Here is a 27,764-nt window from a genome sequence, read left to right on the forward strand (position 1 = left end):
CCGCAGCACCGAGCACCCTGGAGAATGGTTGAGGTAGAAGATGCTGCAAGTTTAAAATGAAGGGGGAGAAAGGACCGTAGGGGGTCCTCATCTCTGGATGTAAGTTTTTTTTTTTTTTCAGCATTCCTTCGGTCAGTGTTTCTAAGCCTCTTCCTTGTGGGAGGGGCCTGTTGACCTGAGGGGAGGCACCCACTTCAGCTAGAGTCACAGTGGCAGCTAAGAACAGTAAGCAGCTGGAGCGACTGGGAAGGGGTGGCAAAGGCCTCCTGTAGGTAGAGGAGGGAGGTCCCACAGGAGCGTCAAGGTCTGTCAGGATGGTCAAGTGAGGACGCTGTGTGCTGTCCTGGGGTTTTGGAACTTCTTATAGAACTTAACGGTGACAGCCGCGGGTCAGGGCTGGGCAGGTACAGCATCACCCTGTGTGCTACAGCTGAGCACCACACAGGCCTTCGAAGGGATGTGTCCCCTCAGGAAACACAAGTGCAGTGTCACGGCGGAGCCACACGGCCAGGCTAGGCTCATCTCCACTCAATCTCAGCATCAGAGGTTGGCAGGCCTGAGTATGGCAGGCCTGGCAAACAGGGCTCTGGCAGGCCTTGCCCTCCTCCCCATTCCCCCTGCCTTGCTAAACCCGTCTGGTTACACTCCTGAAGCTAGTCCCTAAGGCCCATTCCCTTATTTGGTCACTTCCTCCTTCCGACTACTAAGTATTGAAGTCCAGCAATCAACCTAATTAAGATGTCTAATTAAAACTCCTCATCCGAACGTGGGCTTTCTCCTTTCACCTTTGTAAACTGTCATTTGCTATGGGCCCCGTGTGTGCCCTCTCTATCCAGAGGCAGTCCTTTGTCCCTGCCCTCTCCCTCGTTCCCTTTCCCTTCTTCCTCTGTCTCTGTTTTTGTCTCGCATTCCCTGCCCTTTGTCCTTCCTGAACTTGGCTTTGGAGGTCCTGCCTGATACAGATCCTTTCAGCTGTTTCCTGCCCAGTGGGCCGACCACAGGCAGGAAGAGTGGGCAGCTCGGCAGGCAGGATCCTGCATGGTGTCTCTCAGAGCTCTCGGGGCGCTCTGAATACTTGACATCTGCTAATAAAGGATGGTGCTGTTGTGGACGGGGCTTTGGTCCCTGTGGAGAGTGACCTGCCCCCAATCTAAGAAGGCCACTCAGAAAGGGGACAGCATATGGTGGGCCCCAGAGAGGCAAGAGCAGGCACTGAGACATGCTTGCTGCGTGTGTCTGAGGAGGAGGGAGCTCACCAGGTAGGAAGACCCAGTGTCCTAAGATTCTGAGAGCCCCGTTTTTGCTCAGCGCTGCAGATGAAGCGATCTTTGTCCGTGAGGCCTTGTCACTTGCCTTCTGGGCTCCTTTCCCTGCACCCCCAGCTCTTGCTCTGCTGGCTTCTCTTGATTGTCCTGAACACCAGCCACTGTCCTCTACTTGTTCCTGAAAGTTTGAAGCCTCATGGAGACTGCCAGATCTCCTGGGAGGGCACCCTTAGAGAATAGTAACTTGGGGATCTAAAATTAAGCAGGTTGTCCTAACATGCCGAGAATAGCCCCGGCACACCAAATGCACTCATTTAATTTTTCATTCAGCAGGTAAGAACGGCCTCTTTTAATATACAACACCTGGGAAATGTGTCACTTCAAACAGGTTCGAAGCAGATCCCTGTACTGCCCACAAGTCAAAAGGTGGGTTGGAACACGCAGGCAGAAATGCTGAAAGGTTTTAGTCAGTGAGTCCTCACACACACAGAATGCTCACACACACAGAATGCTCTTCCGCCAGCTGAGGGCTGCTAACAGGAGGGATTTCCTGAGATAACAGGGCGGGCGTGAGGCCCTGTCTCTGCAGAACAAAACAGCAGCAGAAGATTCAACATTTTTTCAGGCCATAGGGTGTTGTTGTTGTTGTTCTTGTTTCCCCTCCCTCATTAAATAAAACCCCATCTCACAAAAGCTCTCTACTCCTGTCATTCCTCAGCCAAGAACTCGCTACACACTGGCTAAGAGGGAATGACTTTAAAAAGTTGATCTTATGGTGTGATGACAGTTTCCTCCTTATTTAAAAAAAAAGAGAAAGAAGCTAGTTTAAATAAATAGTATAGAAACTTTGTTTCAAACTAAATAGGCTGTAACTGACAAATAATTGCTGGTATAATTAAATTACTTGGAAAAAAAAAAAACCACACCAAAATACTAGAGTACCAACAGCCCTCCTGTTTATTCTAGAAGTCAATGAAAAAACAAACAAACAAACAAACAAACAAATCTCAACAAGAAAACCTGCAGCTCAAAAGCTGCAGCCTGAAAACAAGCGCTTCCCTCTCCAGCACACTTCGGCATGCAGTTAGCGGCAACTGCAACTCGGAAAGTGGAAGTTGGAAATCACGGGCAACAGCCCGCAGACCAGGAACTCAAGAATAGGAGGAAGCAGGGTTAGAATAGCAATGGGTTCCTCCCACAGATGTATATTTTACAAGAAATTTCGTTTCTATTTCAGATGTGGAAAGAGAACATGTTTTTCCCACTGAGAGGGGAAACAGAAAAGGTCAGAGGCCGCTGACCCATTGCCACGTCTGGAAACTGAGAAGAGTGGAGCCAGTGACTGGTCATGAAGTGACTTAGGAGAAGTGGCTGAGGAACGGGCTGTCCCTGATGAGGACACAGCTCCGATACTATTCTGGGGTCTCTCACTCAGTAAGCTAGACAGTGAGTTTTGCAGGCCCTAAGAGCCAGGGCAGCGACTCACTGGGTAGAGTAGTTACACATGCAGGACCCCTGGAACCCACATAAAGCTACACATGGCTGTGCCCATCTGTAATCACAGCTCTCTTATGGAGAAACGGGAGGCAGAGACATGAGAATCCCTGAAAGCTGACAAGCAGCTAACCTAGAGGGACACAGGGGTGAGCAAGAGAATGTCTCAAACAGAGTAGACAGCAAGTCCTGACCCCCACGGTTGTCCAGTGACTTCTAGACATGTTCTATGCTATGTGCACACCTGTTTGTACATGCACACACACATACATACACATGTGCGGACAAAGATGAAATAACAACAGTCTTGCAAAAGGGCACAAGGTGCCGTGAGACAGCAGCTGCCACCACCAGCAGAACCAGGTTACTGAGGATCTGGCCAGGGACGCCCACCACACAGGCTCAGACAGTGATCTGTCACCCCAGAACAGGTTTCTCCACCAGAGGCAGAGTCTCTCGGTCTGCCACCCTCTAGAGCACAGCTGGCCTCTCCTCTCTCTCCCCTCACTTGCTCCCTAGGAGATACATGGAGAGTACATTAGTATATTATAGTATTATATACGTTTCTGCACAGTTCAAATCACTCTCAGCAACAAAGCTTTCCATATTCCTACTAGGATGGCCCATTAAGCCCCATTTAAAGCATTCCATCACTTTTCAAATCCAAATTCCCCAAATCCACATTCTTAAAAAAAAAAAAAAAAAAAAAAAAAAAAGCAAGGTCAGGCCCATGACAGCGTCACCCCAGTCCCTAGCACCAACTTCTGTCTTACTTGGGGTTTTACTGCTGTGCTGTCAGCTCTTGGGCGCTGGGTTATGACCAAAGCCTCGTGCGTGTCTCAGTTCTCTGCCCTCTGCCTTCCTGATTCATGCTTTCACTGTCCCTGTCCATGACTAAGGTGCTGTGCCCAAACATGCTTAGCCTGAGTGCTGGCTTGCTGTGCCTTGTGCCCCTGGAGGCCCACAGAGGCAGCAGGTAAAAGGAGAGTCAGACATTAAGGGACACATGGGTCAGCATGAGCTCAGATGTGAACTACTTACGTGGGCACCATCCAGAACTTAACCTGTGATTTCATCTAAATGTTATATTTATTTCTTTTATGATCGTTCACTTCCTAACCTGGTGGTTAGGTGATGGTCTAGTATGCTCCAGGGTTTAAAAGCACATCTGCCAACTGATTCACCGTGGCTGCTCAAAACTAGCATTAGTGGTGAGAACCCAAGACTCTAAAATGACAAACTGTGGAGGGGAACTTAGAAAACTGATGCTCACAGCCAGGCTGGCACTGCTGACCCTCCAGCCCAGGTCCAAACAGGGCTTCAGGGTTCCTGGTTTATTTCCAATATGTAACACAAAAGCGGGGCCTTCGCCAGGCTGGTAACACACACAGTAGAGACCCTTACAAGGCAGACGTATCCACTTAGACCAGGCAGCTCCTTGCTCTGCTGGAATTCTTGGGAGTAGGGAATGGTAAAGAGCTCTCATGGTCTCTCCAGTTCTCTCAGCTTCACACCTTGCTGTCCATTTGTTCAATGAACACCAGCCATGGTGGGGGCTCTGACTGGGCCAATTCCTCCTTGAACTGATGGCTCCACAGGGCACATGTGGCCACCCAAAAGACTGTCAGGGCACTGGGCATAGACACTCCACCCAATGTTCCTGCTGGCGCTGGTGGCTTTAAAGTAGTCCCAGAGGGTTAAGGCAGAGAGCCCCCAGTGCCCCCACCCCAGTCCTGTTTTTAAGGTATCTGAGATTGAATGCAGAGCCTCCCACAGACTAGGCAAGGGCTCTACCCCTGGGCTATATCTCTAGCCCCCTTTTACTCTGTATTCTGAGACAAGGTCTCACTAAGTTGCCCACTGGCTGGCCTTGAATTCATTCTGCAGCCCAGGCAGGCTTTACATGTGTGATCCTCCTGCTTCAGCCTACTGAGTAGCTGAGATTACAGGCTCGTGTCTTGTCCTAGCTATGACCCACTCTTGTAAGTGGCAAGCGTCCACCCAGCTGTTCCTCAAGCAGTGTTCCTATGGAGTCACGCCTTCTCCAGCAACCTGGAATGTGGGACTCAGAATTTCAGCTCTCACTCGAGGGCATACATGATTCCAGCCTGCTGTCTGTCTAAGATGGACGCAGAATATTCTCAGGCAAGAGCTAGAATACGCTGATGATGAGGAGCAGCTCTGCATTCACCACGGACCTTACAGCCCCCGTGACAGGCTGGATGGCACCCCCAAATCCAGCACTTTCCCCACAGCTGACCCTGAAGGGGAGACCTTTGAAAGGATGGCTAAGGTGAATAAGCCATTAGAGTGGGCCCTAACTCAGTCTGCCTGGTGTCATGGCAGACCTGGAGTTGCAGAGGAGTTCCACCAGACAGAACTGTCTAAGGAGAGAGTAAGAAGTTACCGTGCACATACCAGGGAGAAGCTGTAGGAGGAGACGGCCCCACCCACATGTTGGCCTTGAACTTCTAGCCTCCAGGAACAGGAGGGAAAAGTCCCCAGGGTTGACAACTTAGTTTATGATTTGTGTTGGGGCATTCCTAATAAACTACTACGGTCTCCAAAGCAACAGTCTAACATCTGCCCATCTTGAGCTAACATCTTCATCCTACGCAAGGCTCCTATCTACAGCTTCTATTGTACCAAAGGAGAAATTCTGACGATAATGAGTGGACAGCAATGGCTCCAGGACACCTACCTCAGAGCATTGGCTACCCTTAGACCTGCTGAAAGGGGTGCTAACTCTATCACAGAGCTGAGGACGCTCACAGCCCACCATCCAACATCTGGCTGGAATTCATTCAAACATGAGATCCCACAAACACAGCAAGCAAGTGTGAGGTGTGAAAGCCACCTCCAAGTCTCTCCCTTCCCTAATGAATCCAAGGACAGTGGCAGCAAGGCTTTCAAAGGCACCCATCGTGGCAAGAGAAATCCGGGGTGGATTTGTGCCAAAAGTATCTCCCTTGAGCACTGCCCCTTTCCCAGTGGTGAGCAGGAAGCTGCGCTGGCTGGCTCCTGGGTGGAAAACTCACACAGCAATGTATGCTTGCAGAAAATGTCTGTAATTGTTTCTTCCCTGGAAAAGGGGATGACAAAGCCTGAATCATGCCTGGACTTTAAGATGACGCTCGTTTGCCACTTTCCATTGGAGCAATCAAGGGGGATGAGAGGCGGCGACTCTGCCTCTCAGGGCTGACCTCCTTCATCTGGCCACAAGCCCACACTCTGCAAGCATGGCATCGGGGCTGAGATTCACTATGACACCCCCTAATGGCTACTTTTCCTCTCTGTCCCCTCAGCACTAAAGCACTAAGACATTACAGCCCCTCTTGAACCTTTCCTCACTGTGCTCTTGACTCTCTTCCCGCTCAAGGAGCGCCAGAGGTCCCTGACCCTGAAGGTCAGCAGAAAGCCCCCTGGAGGGAGGGCATCTTGGCACAACACTGGCACAGAGCCTTGTAAAAATACCGTGGAAAGAAGACTTAGAACTTGGCTCAAAGCTTACGTGAGAAGACTTGGATGGCTGAGGGCTCTTGAAACACTCATATTAAGTCTCCATTGAGAGAGAGAGAGAGAGGAGAGAGAGAGAGAGAGAGAGAGAGAGAGAGAGAGAGAGAGAGAGAAATGCCCAGTTCCTCACTAGGCTCAGGCAGGATCTGAGGCAGCTGAGTAAGGATGCAGGCTTGGCTACAGTAGAAAGCCCTGCTGGGCTTCCTGGACCTAAGACTTACATTGTATCTCTACTGGATACATTGTGCATAGGCAAGTCCTGCTAGGGACAGTAGCACCAATGTGACACACAGAGGCTCAGTGTTCCTATCAGGCCATGATCCTGTTTACAGCTTAGATTCTGGGTAATGCTGTAGACGCAGCTTGCTGTATAGTGTTGCCACCAACGGCTCCTGAGTCTGTAGCAGGCTTAGGCGTCAGCCACGAGATTGCTGGAAACACAGAATCTTGGCCCCCAAGATCCCCAGAGGACTCCTATGCACAGAGAGGTATGAGGAGCACTGCTCTGTGGGAGGAGGAGAGGGAGGGTATATAGGTTATTAGCGTCTGGTGGCCAAGTGACAGCGTATGGGTGTGAGGGCATCCAGAGTTAACTTCTCTATGGGGAATGGACTAGACTGTCACAATGGCCAGTGTGCTTTTCAGGACCCTGTCCAGGGAAATGCTTAGCACGTTATCAAGGGTACTAAGGTCAACTGAAATTTCATCAGTGTTCAGCCCCAGGGCTGGGGATACTCGGCATAACGTCAGAGCACTTGTATAGATCGGGAACAGTGGCAGAAGCCTGCAATTCCGTCACTCAGGAGTGGAAGAAGGAGAATAAGAAATTCAGCTATGCTTGGCTACACAGTGAGTTCAAGGCTGCCCTGGGACATTTGAGACCCTGTCCCCCCAAACCAGAAAATGAGCATAGTCCAGTACAAACACACAGCTTCTATTCCTAATTGCACCGTTCTACTTGATGTGCTGGATAAACATGTGTGGCACATGCCAACCCATGATCATAGAGGGCTGTGCGTGCTGACCCCTGAAGATGGGGAAGCAGCTGGCTGGACTTAAGTTTAATTGACTTACACGGCCAATAAAGCAATAAACTTATTTCCCTCCATGAGCAATTTTAGTGGTTGTCTGTGTTTCCAGCATTTTCCTCTAGAGACCGGTTTTATAGACTTCACATGACTTGAGACTTTAGATCCGCCCCATTCCCACACTTTTTTCCATTTCTCTTTAATGGGATGGAGAATACTGGAACACAATGACTTCATTCTGAATTTCAGGCTACCTGCGACATGGCGTACTGGCCTCTCTTCTGTGACAGCTTTGAGGGCTGTGGGAAATAAAGGTTAGGACCAAAAGTGCTGGGACAGCAGCGCCTTCCCTAGCTACTTCTCAGATTTGACCCCCAGCAGCCTCTGTGGGGTTCCAGATGGGCAACCAAGTCTTTTCTCTCTGTGGTTGTTGGGAGCGGGTGTCCTTACCGCCCGCCCACAGGGACAGCAGTGTGGGGAGAGGCTTTGGCAGCCTTTGCTAAATCAGCACTTGTCGATTTTCTCTTAAACCTTGGGATTGGAAAAACAGGCAGAAGGCCAGCCAGGTGCCTGGAGACGCTGCCACATGACTTACAGTGCCTGGAACCACGGGAAGTCACACTAGTTCCTGATTGCACAGGGCCTGACTAAGTCATTCCATGCTGCCGTTTTCCACAGCTGATTCACAGCCTTCCCCTCCCCGTCTCATTTCCTGAGTGACTCTGAGGAGGAGGATAATTCCACATTTAAAAAGTGGGATGATACACAAAACCCAGAGACCCAGGCACAACTCGAAACTCCTGAGTCTAAGTCCGAAATTAACTCTGGTTGGAAAATCCCAAGCCTTCTGGTGGTGTGGGCCCTAAGGGGCAGAGGAGCCTGAAGCACAGCACAGGAGAACCAGGCTCCTGAGTTTAGTGCCAGGGAGATGAAGGAGCAGGGCCTGGGAGGCTTGGAATCTGGTTACAGCAGCTAAGGTGCACATGGGCCAAGGGACAACATGCACGCCCTCAGAAGGCAGCCAGGCGAGGTGCCTGATTAAAGACATTTGAATATGTTATTATTATGTTCTTGTTACCAAAGGAACGCGGCCTGCTTTAGTTTGGACTTGAAAGAGGAGAGGGGCTGTAAGTTACTTGTTATTTCTTCCTGAGACATGCGTTGGTACGCTGTGCACATGTTTAGTTGGCACTGACTGACAGCGAATGGCTTTAGCTCTCTACCAGCCACTTCTACTGGTCTTTCTTTACAACTGCTATTTTTTTTTTACTGTTGGGGATCACTTCCAGGTCCCCAAGGATGCTGGGCGAGTATTGAGTGGCGACCTTTGAGCCACAACACTTGGCTTTAGTTTTTATGTTTCTAGTAAGCATCCTGAAAAGCCCCCCTATGGAAAAATGTTGGGACGTGGTGAATCATGTGACCACTTTGGCCTAAAAAGGGTCACAGCATCAGAATCACTGTGCTTTAGATACACGCAGATAGCTGAGCACAAATAGTGGTGGCCCACACCTCTAATCCCAGCACCCAGGAGGCAGAGGCAGGTGAATTTCTGAGTTCAAGGCCAGCCTGGTCTTCAGAACAAGTTCCAGGACAGCTGGGGCTACAAAGAAACCTGTCTCAAAAAAAACAAAAAAAGCCAAATTTAAATACCTACAAATAAATAAATAATGACTTTGTAAGCAATCTTTTTAATTGACTTAGAGACTGCACGAAGGCCAGGTTCTGGGTACTGAATGCCCTGACAGACTGTAGGGTAGGGTCAGCAATGAGGGGCTCAGCCCAGATGAGAGGTCAAGGGTCACTCAGACAAGAAACTCCGTTTGAGCACGAGTCCACCATTAACTTGGGGACAGATGCTCAGTGCTGCCAGCAGGGTGCAGCCACTGTTCCCACACAGTGGGTCTTCTGTCAGACAAGTGAGACCGCTCTTCAAATGAAAATGATTAAGGGTGGAAGCTGGATGTTAGGAGACAAATTAGCCAAGCATAATGGGTACTAATTTAGATTTTAATTTAAATATGCAAATTATGAAAAAAGACATTCCTGAAGCCAATCCGGGAATCTGAGAACAGATGGATGTTTGGTGATTGTATCAAAGTTAATTTTTTTTATTTATTAGCTTATATAGTAGTTAATTGGTTTTTTAATTATTATTAAGACAGAATTCTTAGTGGTGTACACCTTTAATCCCAGCACTCGGGAGACAGAGGCAGGTAGATCTCTGTGAGTTTGAGGCCAGCCTGGTCTACATGGTGATTTCCAGGACAGCCAGGGCTACACAGTGAGACCCTGTCTTGAAACAACTAACAAACAAATCCCCACCCCCCCAAACAACCAACAAACCAGAAATCTCATACCGTAGACTTATGTACAGTGGAGTATGTATGAAGTATGTTCAAACGTATTCCCTGCTGTGAGGGAGGCAAGGGGAGCCATGTGCTGTCCAGCAGATTGGGAGGTCAGGTAAGCAGACTCGGTACATCAGACCCTCTCTGCCTTTGTGTGAGGTTTAAATATCCATAGTAAAAAGTTATCTCAAAAAAAAGAAAAGAAAAAGGAAGGGAGGGAGGGAGGGGAGAGGGAGGGAGGGAGGGAGGAAGAAGACTTGCTAAGAGACTCAGGGCAAGACTGCCACTGCGCACATCCAGCCTGATCCTGCATGGTGTTGTAGTCTAACAGCTTTCATAATGAAGTGGGTGATTCATAAAGCAGAAACGCACCGTTCAGGTTTTAACAGTGTTTGCAGAGATTACAACTGTCTTAGAAACAGCTTCTGTGTACCGTCACTATAATCAGTGGCAAACATATCCAGATGATTTTAAAATCATTGTACTACTGTCAGAGAGGGGAAATACTGAAAACCGTTTAGAGTCGGCCGGGGTGTGCGTGTGTGGAGAAACACCTCAGAGAGCCTTTCAGCCGGACAGGCATCAAGGGCACAGCTGCCTCTGTCTCCCCGGGGTCCAGCGGAGCGCACCAGCTGGAAGGCTCTCTTACTGTTTTGTGGAGGCCACATTTGGGCCTTTCAAAGTTGTGAAGATCACGCCAGAGCCACCAGTCGCGGTGAAGTCATCCAGCCATTACCCCACCTTGCACTCACCTCCCTGTTCCCGTGGCAACCCAAGAAGCCTGGAAGGAGGCAACCTGGGTGTCATTCCGCCTGGGAGACGGCTGCAAATGATGTGCTTGCTCCGTAGGGCAGGAGACATGGGCCCAAAGGCACCTGGCTGGCAGTCCTGCTGCCCAGCAGGCAGCTTCGATGCCGGAGAGCTGCTGCCAACATGGGGGAGACTGTAAACCCGATGACATACATTCACAAGTATCACGGAGGTGGCATTTTTTGATTTTGAGGTAAGTTGTAAAAATAGTGACCACGGGAACAAGTTCCACATGCCGCATACTTGAACAATGAGAAAGCTGGTGCTCACTGCTCACAGGTGACCTTGGGCACCGAGCAGTGCCCAGCAACAGTGGTGGGACAGCTCACTCCGCCTGCCAGGTACTGAGGCCACCCTCTGTTCACTCCCACAGCATTCTGAGACAGGCAGGGTTTTTGTCTTTTGTTTTTTTTCAAAGATGGACATGTGCGTTGCTTAGGTCTCCTGGATACCTCACCCATAATTAGGATTTAAAGCAACTTAACAATGAAACTGTAACCAGCTTGACACACATTCTTCAAATAGTGAGGAAGAATCCATCAACCCCGGGACAAACTACGCTGACAAGTTCAAGCTCTTAAGGTGGTGCCCATGGTCCCAGGCATCACTGCCAGAAAAAGCCCGCGGGTTCCACACTGAAGAGGCCCACCCCACGCCTGGCTGCTGTACAGAAGGAATCTGCAGGGGAGGGAACTGTAGGGAGAGGGCTGCTTCAGACGCTCATCTCTGCAGTTCTATAGACAGGCACCATGCTACCCTGCAGAAGAGCTCTCAGCTAAATAATTGCTGTGAGAGAAAGCGGGGGACTTAGCCTAGTGGTTAGAAAACTTGCTGATCAGCACAAGGGTCTGCGTTTAATTCCCCAAAACTGCAAAAATACAAAAAACAAACCAAAACAACAACACAGATATACTAGTTTTCTGGGCACAATCGCTAGCACTCCGACTCAGGCAGGCACACTGAAGATTTGAGCATAGCTTGGAATATATAGTAAGACCCTGCCTCAAACACGCAGGGGTGGGGAGGGAGGGAACCCACACTCACACAAGGGAAACAAAGGCAAGAGCAGGGCGGGATGGGGAGGGTTTCCAGCTCAGCCACCTTCTCCAGAAAGGCAGGCCTCACGCTGAGGCACGGGATCCCTGGAAGACGACCTCCACCTGTAGAAGCCTGTGACTGAAGCTTGTGGTGGCCGAGGAGCCATGGAGAGCACACATGACTGGTTGCTGAGACGGCTCAGATGGGCAAAGGCTCTCGCCAACAAGCAGCAAGCCTGACTTCCAACCTGAGTTGGCCCCCAGAGGCCGGCACCCGGTACAGGGATAACATCAGCGCCCACAGGTGTCCTCTGGGCTCCACATGAGTGTGTGCTGTCTGTCCCAGACAGTAAATGTAATGATTTACCCCTTTATAAAGAGTGACATTTGACCTATTCATAGGAGGGAGGGTTGGAGCGCGTGTCCTACACGGATGCTCCAATTGTCAAACCTGTAGACCTCCGTCCATAGCACACACAGCACGTGACCTTCACTCAGCTCTTCAGCAAACCCACTGTCCACAGTGACGATTCTTTCTAAAGGATTTCAGAGGGGAACAACATTTTGTCCTGGTTCTCAATAGAATCGTGGTGGCACCTGGGAGTCTGAAGTTCTGGTTTGTGCCCTGGCTCTGGCTGTGACAGGCTGTGTGGTACCTGATGTCCTGACCCCCACACCTCAGTCCTGTCTGACTCTAAGCTGATGACCAAGACTCCTTCAGCCCTGATGCTCAGAGTTCAAGGACTCCCCAGGATGCTACTGAAAGCCATCACCCAGTTAGTCAGCTTTGCCAACCGGACCAAGTGTGGGAAGGAAGCCGACAGCGGAGAGCTGTAAAGATGTTTCACCCGAACACCAGAAATAAGCTGCATGTAATCCTGACGGTAAGAAGGAGCGTAAAATTCTATCAGTGTGGCTGCATGGAGTTCCCGTCAAGGCCACTGGGAACTGTGAAAGGCAGAAGTGGGTAGCGCACATCACAGGAGCGGCTGGAGAAGCACAGGGAGGTTGAATTAGGGCAACAAGTGGGAGAAAGCACGCTCCGCCAATGGGTGGTGTCAGGAGGTTTACAGTACTGTGTGATTCTCAGCCAGGATGCCGGCAGCAAGAGCCCTCGCCAAACTCTCTTTATCCGGGACACTGGTCTAATACTGGAGAATTCTCCAGACAGTGTGCCCGGGTGAGGAGTCTCAGTAGACACCAGTAAAAGGCTCTTTTCAGTTTTCATGGGTGGGACGAAGGTAAAAGATAAAGAACTCATTTATCAGGGACTAAAGTGCCCCTCTGGCAATAGTTTAAAAACTACACTGACATATCTTTGCTCCAAGTGGGTTAAGTCAGTCACAATGCTCGGAAGCGGGTCCCATACAAGGGCCTGACATTCTTTTGAACGTAGCTCACATTTTCCAGCTTGTGAGGCAGGCTCTGTCTGACAACATGTCCAAGTAACACTCAGCCTACACGCTGAAGCCGGCGAGGTCCTTTCCACGCATTACCGCACTCATTAAGAGATTCTGATCTTTGCAAGCAAATGGGTGGAGCTGGAGACGTGACACGAAGGAAAACAAGAGCCAGATTCAGAGACAAATACTACACACTCTTTCCTGTATGCAGACTCTACATTTAGAACTTCTACATTTACATATGTAGCACATACATGTGCACATGTGTGTGACATTAAAGGAGAAAAGGGTGGAAGGGCTGTTGGGGAGGAGAGGCCAAAAGGAGGCAGGACATGGGAGGGCAGTGGGGGACAATTAAAACTACAGGCTAATGCATATGCTATGAAACTGTCACAATGGAAGCCACTAATCTGTATGCTTATAAAACGCAATAATTTAAAAGTTTCCAACTGTGTTTACTGGCCCAAGGTCACGGGTTCACGGATGCAAACTGACCCGGTTAACTGATATGACTGGATTCTGGCTTTTTGTTTGTTTGTTTTTCTTTTTCTTCACTGAAAGCCTTTAGCTTAGCCCCTGTATTGCTTCATGCGTACTGACTGTCCTGGCTAGTTTCTGTGAACTCAACACAAATGACAGTCACCTGGAGAGTGGAAATCTCAGCAGAGGAGCTGCCTCTCTCAGACTGACCCGTGGGGCACACTATTGATGAATGGTTACTACGGGAGGACACAGCCCGCTCTGCATGGGGCAGTCCATGGACAGGTGGTCCTGGGTATAAGAAAGCAGGCTGAGCAAGCCATGGGGAGGGAGTGAGCGGTAAGCAGCTCTACTCTGAGGCCTCGCCTTCAGTTCCTGCCTTAGTTCCCGCATGGTGGGCACGGTGGATGGTAACATGGTGGACGGTAACATGGAAACTAAATAAAGCTTTTGCTTTATGCCAGCAACAGGAAGCAAGCGAGGACCCTGACAGATCTTCAGGTTCCCAGGAATTGCTCAGAGAGAGCATCCGGGGTGAGAAAGGGTTCTTACGCTAATGCAGTAAGTGTGGGGTTGGGGGTCTCAGCATGGAACGCCCCGACAGAGACTCAGAACCTGCCCGAGCAATGCTAGAGAGTGCACACTCAGCCCCAGCAGCCTGGGCTGCTCAGGGTGAAGGTCTTCCTCATTCCAGAACGCATACTGGCACTGGGGTGCTGACCACCTATGAAAGTGCCACACTGGAAGTTTCCTCAAAACTGCTCATTTTAAAACCTTGAGTCCTCCATGTAAAACTATCTCGGTCACATGGTGCATGTGTGCATGTGTGTGTGTGAGTGCGTGCGCATGCATGCACGTGTGTGCCTCAATGAAGTTTTTAAAACTTGGTAACTTATGAGGATTTTTGTTTTTAAACTCAGGGTTCTAAGGGCCTGGAGCCATTGAGCACCTTCTGCTCTGTCAACTTATGACAAAGCAGAGGGGACTGCCAGGCGTGTGTGGACAGTCAGTAACAACACACTCCTGTAGGGAACCAGTCCCATTCCTTGAGAATTCATCCAGGAAGTCATGTCTCAGTGAGTAGTTTAGCAGTGACAAGCCTTCCCACAGCAGAGCCCTAGACGGCTCTGGGAGACTGCAGGCTGGATAAACCTTCCCTGCTCTCTGGCTCACACTGAAAACAGGGAGGCAGTAGAGAATGGGAATCCGTCTGAGGAATAAGAAGACACTCAAGGGTTTTCCTTGGGGCTGTGGACTTTGGGAGGAGACCCATTTCCTGGAAATATCTTTACAAAGATAGCTGTGGATGGGGGAAAGTAGGGTTTTATAATGGAAATTCTTTTGCAATTCTTCAATACTTTTCATGCTTAATGGGATAATATAGAATGTTCTAGAAGAAAATTTGGTTGAAGTGACAACAGAAGAGAAACTGTGTTAGAACTCAGAGGTACTGACATGGCTTCAGAGAGACATCGGAGGGCAACTCGGCAGTTGAGGAAGCCACTTGGTGCCTGGGGCAGGAACAGGGAAGACAATTAGTGGTCAATCAGGAAGCAAGCAAGCGCCATGTCCAGCCAAGCCAGCTGACTGTGTTGAAACCATGACCAGCATAAACAGAGGAGACAGTCCCATCCGGTTCTCTCCAGCACTAGGAATTTTTTTGGCAAGTGACTACTTTGAAACTTTTATTTTTAGTGCAATGAAAAATGATCCCTAAAACATATTTGTGAGCCGTGATGGGACTATTTTTGAATCCAGAAACAGTGACCTGCCCGCTTATCTTGTCTGTGTTTGATTCTATTCTAATCCTCTGTGCATAAACACAAAAGCATTCAGGACAGTTACATCTCCCTCCAAGGGGTAAAAATATTGAGCAAGGTCTATGTGGCTCAAATAGCCTTAGTTTAAAAAAATCTTATTTTTTAAAATTTTATGTGTACGTTTTGGCTGTATGCACATAAGTGTACTGTGCTCACGCCTGGTACCTGTGGAGGCAAGAAGAGGGCACCAGGTCCCCTGGGACTGGAGTTCCAGGTGTCTGTGGGCCACCAGGTGGGCGCTGGGAACTGACCCTAAGTGCTCAAAATGACTAGGGTGTGTCCCAGCCCCTGTGAAAGCAGACCTGCGGGACCCAGCCACTTCGGGAAAGGGTTGCCCCTTTCTGCACCGCTTCAGGAGTCCGTGAGAGGAACTGGAACATGGATTCGTCGACAGTTCCGAGGAAAAGAAGACCCAGCTTCTAAGCCTAGTGTGGTGACTGATACCTTGGGAGGCTGAGACAGGAGGACTGCTGGATGCCTGGTGAATTCCAAACCAGTCTGGGCCAGGGTGAGACCCTGCTTCAAACTCAGAAACAGAAAGCCTAAATGTTAACACAAGATTTTCTTAATTAAACTATAAAATATTGGCTCCACATGAACGGACCACAATAGTCCCGCTGGCAGAAGAGCTGTGGGTGCGGCACTGGCTCCTGAGGACCACTGGGCGTGGATTGCACTCTCCCACAGGCGCGGGACTCAGGGATTTGGTTCCATAAAAGGCTCATAGTCCTGTTCCTTCCAATGCAGACACTTACTGAGAAATTCCAGGTCGTTTATCACTCTGTGCACCAGTGCCACACTCAATTACATCTCCCGTGTAGCTGTGCTGGCTGAGGCGGGGCACTCCCCATCTGCCTCAAACTTTCTATGAGGTCATCTGAGCAAAGCATCTGAAAGCCTGCGGAGTGCTCTGTGACTCCCATGGTCTCCAAGACTCCAAGGTCTGGACAGCAGTCCCTCCACTCTGCTTCTCTCTAGGATGAACCCTTAGGGTAGAGTTTGTCTAAATGTCAACAAAGGGACACCTTTAGTCATATTATTGCTATGCCTTTACACTTCTGGAAATCAGACTCTAGCTGACCATCTGTATCCATGGGTACAGCCACAGGAATCACAGACTGCACGGAACAAATTCAGAAAGGAAGCGGCGCACACATGCACAGAGCACAGTGCAGCGACTGTGTGCACACTTTTACACGGCAGCAGTTACTATGAAGTCTAGAGATGCCTTGAGGTACGCAGGGCAGTGTTGGGTGTCATATACAGGATTGGAGCACCTCTTGAGTCTGACACCCAGGCCATGACAGAGCAGAGCCCATGGGGACCATGATGGACAGCTGAACTCTGTGTCCCACTATCTCCAATAAACATTCCTTCAGTCAGTGTGGGTGATACTACATGACAAGTATTCCTATATTTCCTGGGGGGCCCAACATGTGGAAGCTCAGCACGTGGGAGCCCAGCACACGGGAGGAATTCCCAGTTACAGATGCTATCGGGAAGCATGTGCTCATAGCAGCAGCACCTCCCACACGTCCTGTATCCTAAGTAGGGCTATCGTCCTCAGCAAGATGCTCGACAACGAGAAGGCTTAATGGTGGATAACGGCGGGCATGTCACAGTAGCACAACCACGCCTGAACAGACGTCCTTAGATGGCTTCTTACAGACCTGGGTGTGGACCACTCTGAACCATTTATTGTCCCACAGGTCAGAAAGCACTGCTAGTGTAAGAAAGGGTTGCTACCATCTGACAGACCTAGAACCTCTTATGGCTCCTTATTCTGTCATGTTAGAAAGGCAGCATTGGATGACTTAAGGGACCTTTTATGTATGCTGCGTAATTTGCAACTTGAAACAAATACTTGTGACTAGTACCCTGGTCGCCACTAATTGTTAGCGTGACATAGCCTAGAGTCACCAGTAGTGTGATGGTCACTTAGGTGTGTGGGTGTGTCTGTGGGGGGGGGGCTGCTGATTGTTAACAATGCAGTAGGCCCAGGCCACTGTGGGCGGCATCATCCCTAGGCAAGGGGCCTGAACTGTGTAAGGAATTGAGAGGCGCATGAGCAAGCCAGAAGGTGGGCCAGAGTTCGCCAGCAAGCAGCATCCCTCCACAGTCCCTGCCTCTGGGTTTCTCTCTTGAGCTCCTGCTGGGACGGCCTCAGTTATGGGCTGTGGCCTGGGAGCTGTGAGGTGAGACTAAGTTGCTTTTGCCCCCAGTGTTCTATCACAGCAACAGAAGGAAACGAGGCCAACTGGTCCACAGGACAGTAAGGGAAGGAGTGTGCTTTACTGGATTGGGCAACACAGACCTGTAATCCAATCCAGTCATGGGGGAGGAAAAGGCAGGGGAACTGCAAGGTCAAGGGCAGCCTTGTCTGTATACATAGTAAGAATCTATCTCAAAACAAAGCCAAGAACCAAACTAAACAGAAACCCAGCAACAAGAGATGATACACCTTTTGATTTACAAGGCTTCTGGTGTCTCTTAATAATGACTGTGTATATATACTTGACTGAGCTCTATGTGAGATATGTTTCACCCACCCCCTCCCGTGTGTGTGTGTGTGTGTGTGTGTGTGTGTGTGTGTGTGTGTGTGCGCGCGCACAGGACACACCGGGCCTTTCCTTCCCCATCTCTTGCACAGCTGACGCTGCTCATCACGCTGGCCATCATACTGGAACACCACATCATACCAGGTAACACCACAGAGGACAGGGGGCAGGCACTGCTGGCTGAGGACACAGAAGCACGGTTTGAGAAGCTAGTAAAGATGAGGTGGCTGCGTGGGGGCTGAGGAGGCTGTTCTGTCATAGCACAGAGACTGAGCCACCACTGGGGTGGGGCCAGCAGGGTGTCAGTGCCAAACGGCTTCTGGGTAAAGGGCTTTTAAAGCGCATTCCTAGTTCCAGTCTACAATCTCCCTGTTCCCTTTCCTCTCCCTTCTCAGCGCATGTAGGTATAGTGTGTATATATGTAGTGTGATATGTGTGGTGTTTATATGTATGTCTGGTGTATATGTGGTGTGTATTTATGTGTGTAGGATATGTGTGTGTATATATATGTGTGGGGTGTGTGTATGAATGAATGTGTGTTTGTAGGTATGGTGTGCATACATATATATGTTTGTGGTGTGTATATGTAGTATGTAGTTGTGTGATGTGTGTGATGTTTATATGTATGGTGTATAGATGGTGTGTATGTATGTGTGTAGGATATGTGTGTATATATGTGTAGGGTGTGTGTATGAATGAATGTGTGTTTGTAGGTATGATGTGCATACATATATATGTGTGTGGAATGTGTATGTTGTGTATGTAGTATTTGTATGTGGTGTGTATGTGGTGTATGTATGTTTGTAGGTGTGGCTTGCATACGCAAAGTTTATGTATGTGTATGTGATGTGTGTGTGAGTGTTAGCATATGTGTAGGTATGATGTGTGTATATATGTACATATATATTTATGTATGTGTGTGGTGTGTATGTAGTATGTGTGAACATGGCGTGTGTGTTATATGTAGTATGTGTGCACATGGTATGTGTACACACAGAGCAACTACTAGCTCCTGATGGTACCAGCTGCAGCCACCAGGAATGGAGACTCAAGCCCCGCTTGCAAAGGGATATGGAGAATGACAGAACATTCTAAATGAACTCATACCATTTTTCTTTACTGAATGGTTCTGAGCTCAAAATTTTACAGACCCAGGCTTCCTACCCCTCTGAATGCTGCTGTGAGTCTATGCATTTTTTTTACGTTTGAAATTGTGTAGACATAAACAAAATGTTTTAAAATAAGAGAAACCCTGATCATTCACATAAGAAAGTAAAGTGCAGACAGGTGATGCTGCAAAGGCCGGCTGCAAGGGCAGCCTCAATCCACAGTAACCATAGCTACTCAGATCAGGTAAGGATCTCAGATCAGCCTGGAAACTCTGAACCTCCACCTTGTAACAACTGGGGAATCCAGCACCTGGCCAGATCTCTGTAATATTACTTACAGTGGAGAAAGCGCTAGCAATATGGGCCTGTGAGAACTTTCCTTGTGCTCCCACGGCTGACACAAGCAAACAGTCGAGGGCAGGAAGCCTCCTATTGGCTGCTTATATCCATTCATGGCTCTTCATTCCAAGCCCCTCCAGTGACTGGTCAGTCAGTGTCACAGGCTCTGACTGTGGAAAGTGGAAGAACAGGCACACAGGGGGACAGTATACTTCTAGCAGTTTCCACTGGAGTCGCCCCAAAAGGCCGGAGCTCTGGCTCTGAAGGAATGCCCTGTCCCACGAGAAGGAAGGTCAACAGATCTGGAAAGCAGGCCTCACTGGCTGCGTGTAGCAGGGCCCCCTCCTCCTTGGCCCCATGAGATCAGAGCTCACCCTTGGAGGCCAGGCTTCTTTGAGCATCTGGTGAAGGTGCTTGGTACTGGGTACAGTGTTTCCCCTAGCCCACTGTCTGTCAAATGGCTCTGCTTACAATTAGATGGGTTGTTGGAAGTTGATTTCAAATGTGCTTTAAGGTTTCAGTTAACTTTGAAAGTTGTGCAGCCTGGAGCCCGGCTTTGCCAGCACCCTGCAGTTTCCTGGCAGCTATGGAGGAACTGCTGCGGCTGTGAGACAGAAGTGTCTGTGAAGTCAATGTCTTTTGGGAACTCTCCATGCAGAAAGGAGCCTTGTTTCTGGGAGGAGGCGTGCTCACCTGTGATGGACAGGAGCACTGGCACAGGATGCAGATGCCCAGGGTGTCTAAGTCTCGCTTTGCCAGGGCTGCTTTCTGTTCGAGCTTCCCAGTAGGTTTCCAGATCAGCTTCTAACCACATGCAGCTGCCCTGGGGCCGCACAGTGTCAGTGGGGAAGAGCTGCCTAGCATGGAGCAGTGGGCTCAGAGGCTTCCGGTATAATGAATGCTTCTGATGTGGGAAGAATGGCTGTGTAGGAGCCAGAGAAACAGCCCCAAAAGGCAGTTTCATTACAGTTATCTTACTGATTGAATCCGGGGCTGTGTGTGTGTGTGTGTGTGTGTGTGTGTGTGTGTGTGTATGTGTGTGTAAAGAAGGCTCTGCAGTTAAGGCACTTGCTCTTGTAGAGGAGCTGGCTTTGGCTGGAGAGGGAGGACCACCAATTAGTGGAGATGACCACTACCACGTCAGCAAACTCAGCCACTACACTCAGAAGGCTCTGCAGTTAAGGCACTTGCTCTTGTAGAGGAGCTGGCTTTGGTCACCAAACGCCCATATAGTGACTTACAACCATCCAGAACTCCAGTTCCAGGAAATCCAATACCCTCTTTTGGCACAGACACTCATTGGGGCAAACACTTATAACACTACTGCTGCTGCTGCCGCTACCACCATCACCACCAAATAATAATAATAATAATAATAATAATAATAATAATAATAATAATAAATTAACACAATACTAAGCACCTCTTGGCCTCCTGTAATCTGAAGCAGTACAGTACACACTACCATATTCTAGACCAGACACCCTCTTGGGACCATGATCTACAGGACAGAAGAATGGGCTGAACTGGGAAGCAGAGGCCTCTCTGTCTGCCCCACACCGAGGAAGGAAGCCTAGTGCAGACTAAATGGGGACGCTGCTGAGAGCATCTGGGTGGATGGGGTGGAGGGCACCTAGAGACACAGGAAAGGAGAGGAGGAATCCAAGAGCTTAGGCTCAGTGTGTGCTGCACCAGGTGTTTGGGCACAAAAGAAAATTTCTCATCTTGGCTGTAAGGTAGGTGTGGATTCCTGTCTAAGAAAGGAAACCACATCCAAGAGGCTTTGCCTTGGACCCATCAATCCTTAGGATCCAGTGTTTGGAAACAGGGATGAGACAGCTCTAAGGGGGCTCTGTGGGTCTCCAGGGAGGGAAAGAGGCTGGGAGAGAAAGAGAACCAAGTCAGGTGGGGACTCCATGCTTATCCCAGGAAACTGTGCAGTCTGGTGTTAAGGGTGGTGGGGAAGGCAGGCCCTGAGCCTGGGCCTGAATGGCAGAGCTTTCTGAGAGGGTGAGACCACAGAGATCTTTTAGAGATTCTTTGTTTTAGTTATGTATGTGTGTGTGTGTGTGTGTGTATGTGTGTGTATGTGTGTATGTACATGTGTGTCTGTCTGCTTGTATGTATGTATATACGTGTGTATGCCTGTATATGTGTATGTGTGTATGTACATGTCTGTCTGTCTGTATATGTGTGTTCATGTCTGTGTGTGTGTGCATGTTTGTGCACACATGCATGTCGGTGCTCACTGTGGCCAGAAAACCATGTTGGGTCTGAAGCTGGAGTTACAGTTTTGAGGAACCCAATGTGGTGCTGGGAACCAAATTTAGGTCCTTATGAGAGTGGTACTTGCTCTTAAGCATCGAGCCATCTCTCTAGCTCCCTAATGGACCCCAAACAGAGAGAAAAAGCACTTTCCTTCCTAAATATGTAGATCCCCCTCCCCCCAAAAAAGTTATAGGGAAAAATATGAGCTAAAGAAAATAAGAGACATCAAAGGGAAGCCCTGGCTGCCTCAGGAACTCACTCCAAAGCACGTGCTTCCCCTGGACTTCCTCAGGGCCACCGCAATGGCTGGAGAGGGGGGACCACCAATTAGTGGAGATGACCATTACCACGTCAGCAAACTCAGCCACTACACTCAAAAGAGATGTCTTCCATGGGCACCGCTGTTTCTGAATGGTCTAGTCTACAGCTCTAGGATTTTAAGAATGGGAGATGTTCACAAATTGTTCCTGAAAATGTCCCTGGCTGGCAGCAGAGATGATTTGCAGAATCAGGGTTTGACTGTTCTTAGGTGTGTTCCGTGACGTGTGCTCCTAAGTAGAGTCTTTCCTCTGCTTGAAGAAAGACAAGATTGCTTGGCTTTTGCATGCAACTTCCATTGCTTGAGGTATTAGTGAGGCAGATGTCTAGTAAGAAGAGGCCACAATGACATCCTGACAGACTGAGTTAGGGTATCCTGCCTCTACTCGGGATCAAATCTGACCACTGGAAGACAGAGCTAGCACCCCCCACCTTCCTGCCCCAAGGCTCCTCCCACAGTGGAAGCCAGCATCCACTGACTTCTATAAAACAGTGGCAGGTTTTTTGTTTGTTTGTTTATTATGTTTTGATAAAAACATGATGCATCAGTCTATGATAAACCCAGCAACATAATTTTATACCGAAAAGAGAAAGTGGCTGCCACCTGTCTATGGTTCTCATACAGTGCTGAGGGAACTTGCTTTGAACATAATTTAAGTAGGCTCACTAACGCATAGGCGTTTAGCAGAGAGAGACCTTTGTTTAGAAAGACATACACAGTGCTGTATAGAGGACCTGTTTTGAAGCAGACCCTTTCCCTGATCACAGACTGCATGCTGCACCCTTTAACAAAGACCCACAGACATGGACCGTGGCGAGGGGAGCTGAGAGCATCTGCCCTGGGGGAGGGGTGCTTTAGAAACACTTGGGACCCCTCTGAATGCATCACACTATTACTTTCCTGTTAGACTTGTTAAATGATTCTGAGAATTAAAACAGAGTTACTATTTAAAAAAATTACTATTTAAAAACTGGTTAAATATATCCTATAAAAATGAACATATCTACTTCTTAAAAATAAGCAGTGCTGTTAGAACATGAAAGTACTGTAAGGAAATTAAATTTCCTTAATATTACCAATTAATTAGCTTTAAATTAGAACTGGATAGAGAATACAAATACATCTTTTAAAAAAACCACATCATTAAAGTTAATTTACTTAATTTGGTAAATTACAGCAAGCTGCTTTTACTTCATGCCTACCCAAGCCCTGATTTAATAATCACTATCACAACTGGAAACCAAGAAGACAGGACACTAATTCTCTAAGTGTGACCAAGCCGTCCTCTGTCACCAGGGAAGCAGGAGCTGTCCTTCAGGATCCAGATGGATTAGTCCCAGGCACCCCTCAGACACCCAGCTGTCAAACGAGGCAGAGCACTTGCAGAGTCCATACACATCCTCGCCTATAATATCTAATAGGAGGCCACTATGATCCGGATTGTTAGTGAACTGTATTGATTAGAAGATGATTATATAAGACAGCTGCACATGCTATGAGCTTCTATCTGATCTCTGTGAGCTGCCGTTGGCTGACCCCACAGACCTGAGAGCTGTGGATGCAGAGGGCTGGCCGCACCGAGCTACAGGGTGGCCACTGTCGGTCACTGCAGTAGACTGGGACACACGCAGAGCTCACCTGCATTTCATCCAAGGGACACGGAAACTACCCACATGGCAAGAACACAGCTACTAACTCCCCTGTGACCAGGAAACTTCATACAACTCAAGGGACCAAGGCCCTGAACTAAATTCTGTCCTAAAATTATTCCTCTTGTCTCAGTGAGGAGCTGCAATGTCAGAAGTCGGAATTAAACCACATGCTTATTGGTCCTGGGGGCTGTTGCTTGTGGGCAAAAATATGGAAGTCATTCCAACACTTCTTCCGGGCTTGATGTCCTCAGCCATAAAATAAGGAGCCATGCTATGCAGTGGTCAGTGGTTACAACTCACTGTGGGGCTTTAAGGCTGATTCTACTCCATGGTGGGATAGCGCTGGATTTGTATGCCAAGATTTGTTAAAGAATTCATTTGAAAAGAAACGGCTCATTCAGAGCAATATCAAAACTGTACAGTGGACCTATTTCCTATCCACTGAGACAGCGATCCACCGAGGCTAAGGCTTCCTCCGGCTTGGTCAACTGCACTGTGCTCATTGGCTCCCAATTCCCAACAAACATCAGCAGACGCTCTGAATGCAAGGCAGATTATTTTCTTGGGTGAGGATTTGGTTTTATACCTGGGATTCAAAGATGCCGTCTGATCTCTGTTTGTTGTTTGGGTGGACTTGGAAAGACACTGCCTGAATGTTGTATGAATAGACATGGGGAGACGCCGTCTGAGCACTGTTGGCTATTGCAATGGGCATGGAGAGAAGTCACAAGGCTGCTGTTTAAGTAGAGGTGGAAGCTGGTTCTGAGTCCTGTTTGGGTATATATGGGAAGATGCTGTCCACATGGATGTGGGAAGACGCTGTCTGGTTGCTGTCTGCATGGATGTGGGAAGATGCTGTGTATGTGTTGTTTGGATGGACGTGGGAAGATGCTGTCTGCCTGGATGTGCTGTTTGGATGGATATGGGAAGATGCTCAGCAGAGAACCACAACTTCAGGTTCCACTTGCTCCTGTTTTCTTCCTCGGGTGAGCAGTGGTGTGGAAATGGTGATTCAGAGCGGTGGGGAGGGCTCAGAGAGATGAAGTCACACATTTGGACATAGCTGAGCTCCCTCAGCTAGTCTCTTATGGTAACCATGAGTGATGGAAACCCCTCATCAACATTCCATCACCATGATGGCTGGGCCAAACCTCAGCTAAGCCCTTGGTCATGGCTGCTTCAGTCAGTACTAGAACACAGGCTGACTGGCTCCACTCCTAACGCATCCTATGACCCCACATGGGTCCACAAGCTCTGGGTCAAGCTCCCATCAGCGACTGTCTTCTCAAGCCCTTCACTGAATTATCGCCCTCAGCATCAGCCTGGAGATGACCTCAACCCGACATCGTGACTACCAAGGGCCACCCTTGTACTATTCGGCATGTCATCCTGATCCAAGCTTGCTTCTCTCCAGTATGTAAGAAGAAACCGCTTGTTCCTTCTGAGAGAGAGAGAGAGCTCCCTTTGTTCCCACTAACCTTTTCTGCTACTTCCTCTTCCCCAGCGAGAGCCCCCCCCCTTTCTCTCCTTTCTTAGTACCCTGCTTCTCTAAGGTCTACTTCACCCTTTAGTCCTCCCTACTTGTGGTTTCTGTCAGAGCTGGTGCAGAGCGCGCTGCTTTCCCAATGGCTAGAAAATGGCTAAGATCACAGTGTTGCAGAAGCACACGGACAGAAAGCATAATGTCAGGGATGAAGAGCGCCTTTCCAGGAGGCCCAGCATCCCCGGGAATCCCACACAGAAGGGATGAAGGAGAAGGAAGGCTGTAAAAACACTTTTTAAAGCTGTTCAGGACTAAAGAAGCTGAGAGGTGAGATGTCAAGAGACAATGTGGAGAGAGGCATTTAGGAGGAGGTCACCGGATATGGCCTTAGGCTTCTGTCAGTCAAACAAGAAAGCCCTCCCCACCCCCATCCCCCCAAATAACATTCATTGGAGAACTGTTCAGGCAGATGTCTTAAATACAGCAGGGGCAGACATATGCACTTTCAGGTATTTTCAAAAGGGCGGAGCATGGTGGTCCACCCCATAATCCCAGTACATAGGTTGAGGCTGGAGGATCATGGAACGTTTGAGGCCAGCCTGGACTACACAGTGAGGCTCTTTCTCAACTAACAACAACAATAACAAAACTAAATAAAGAATGACAGCCAAACAAACATTGAGAAATCATGTCATTTGCTTTCCATTCTGTGTGTGTGTGTCTTAATGTGAATGTGGCCCTTTAAGGCCAAAGCAAACCCACAATGGAAGAAGACATGGCATTTAGACATTTGTTTAGGAGGCTGAAAGAATCCTGTGATGTGGACAGTTCAGCCCCAGATCTTAGCCAATGCAGAATGCACAACATGAAGGCTGGAGTCTGAGGAGAAGCCAAAACTCAGACTACAACAAAACTCAGGATGCACACAAAAGGATTTAGGGAAACAAAAATGCCACTCAAGACAGGCAGGTCCCACAGGAGGCAAAGCACCACGTGACACGCTTCATTGGTGATTTGTGTGTGCAAGAGAGGCCCACCCTCTTGTTCTCTCCTGCTCAGAGCCATGGCTGGCCCAGCACATTGGTTTGTGTATTTGTTTACCTGGACCCGCACAGGCCCTACTTGCTGAAGGTTTCAGAGTTAACTCGGGGACTAAATAAGCCAGGGCTTGCCACTGTCTTTGCCAGGGACGTGCTTCAGGCTCCCACTGGGGCCACTCTTCACTTGAGCTGCTCTTTCCAACGGTACTGCATTGGGGACCCTCCAAAAGCTGGGCTCCAGAGGCAACTGAAATACCCATGAAATGTCCAAGAGACAAAGGCCTGCTAGGGGACAGCAGGGGCAGCAGTCTGGTGTCCCAGGGAGCCGTCAGGGTCAGAGTGCAGGGGGCAGCCACCATGAAGAAAAGCATGCCAGGACCTGGGAGACACACAACTGCTATGGAAATGCAAACTGTGGCATCCTGCCTGCCCCTTGCATCAGCCACCCTCTTGCACATCAGGACACACACCCCCTCCGCACCCTCGCTCCCCACTGCCTGCCCAACACATGCCCAAAATATGTAATTTGAATAAGCAAATGAAATCATACTGGACTTTATGTTACTGGAAACTGAGGTTGGGTACAATCTAGAAACTAAATTTCACCTAGCTGATTGAGCACTGAGGAAGAGCCGGGACAGAAGGAAGACTCAGGCCTACTCTGTATGTCCTCCTGGACACACAAGCTGGCTGTATAGTAGGAAATCAAGAACGGCCTTCAACAGACACAGGGTAGTTGGACTCTTGCTATGAATGGCAATCACCTGTACTGGAGGAGCCCAAGGAGAGCAAAGGACACCTTCTCGTCTCCCAGGCACGAGGTCAGCACTGATGCAGCTGGAAAGGGAAGCCTTGATCTAAGGCCAAGTGCTAGCATCTGCTCTGACTGCAGTGGCGTCCCTCTGTGAGAACTGGGTCAGAAGGAAGGAGAAGGCTTTGTAGATGGCCCCACAAAGAATCCATCCTGAGGGAGGGTGGCGAGGGAACCCCTAACCTGAGAAGAAATATCTCCTTGGCTACAGCAAGTTTGCAGGAGCTCTGGAGCCAGCAGAAGTGGTCTGGTTTCTCATCAAGTCACAATAAATAAGTAGCCGATAAAAAAGAATAACCAATTGTATTTAGTGATTTGTTTTTTAGCGGCAGGTCCTTGGGGAGAGAGATGTCTGGCTTGCTGTTTAGGACCGACGTGGAGAGTCTGTTGAGAATGCCATGGCTGGGGTGAGGGATGCTCAGTTGATAAAAATACTTGCCTTGACAGTAGGAGTTTGATCTGCAGAACCCCCCCCCCCCACACACACACAAAAAGGGGGAAAGCCAGGTGGATCACTGGAACTCACCTGCCTGCCAGCCCAGACGACTTGTAAGTCACAGGTCAGTGACAGACATCAGTTCAGAAACACAAAAGGTGAATGGCAACTATGGACTGATACCTGAGGCTGACCTCTGACCTCTATATGAACATACACAGGTCTATACACAAGTACACACACACACACACACACACACGATGGTTGAGAAGCAGTGCACATGTTTGACAGCATCTGAGTTTTGAATGAGCGCTTTATGTGGCTCTGACAGACAGCCAGTTCTCATGACACATGATTCTACATGTGTACTGACCAAGCTCTCAGACCAGCTCAGTCACGATGCCCTAGGATTCAGTACAGCACAGCTCCTAGGGCGTTACCTACCCTTGCAGGTAGCTCCTGCTTGCTTTACAGAACAAAGGGCACATGAAACTAGCCAGGGGTCCAGGGGTCCAGAAAGGGACCCATCTGCCACCTCCCTCCAG

At 49.0% G+C, this 27,764-nt stretch overlaps 1 protein-coding gene across 2 annotated transcripts in view; it reads right to left on the bottom strand.

The window, feature by feature from the left end:
- Positions 1–27,764, bottom strand: part of Rcan1 (regulator of calcineurin 1) — a 71,791-nt gene that overhangs the window by 20,431 nt on the left and 23,596 nt on the right. The window contains exon 1 of one of the 2 annotated variants that reach the window (XM_029470599.1): positions 10,407–10,581. The exons of the other annotated variant lie outside the window; for it this stretch is intronic. The gene's annotated coding sequence lies outside the window, so the exon portion shown is untranslated. Of the gene's footprint in view, positions 1–10,406; positions 10,582–27,764 lie in introns of those variants that run through there. 2 annotated transcript variants of the gene reach the window in all.

The sequence above is a fragment of the Mus caroli genome, chromosome 16 (assembly GCF_900094665.2).
Source record: "Mus caroli chromosome 16, CAROLI_EIJ_v1.1, whole genome shotgun sequence".
NCBI classification, from domain to species: Eukaryota; Metazoa; Chordata; class Mammalia; order Rodentia; family Muridae; genus Mus; species Mus caroli.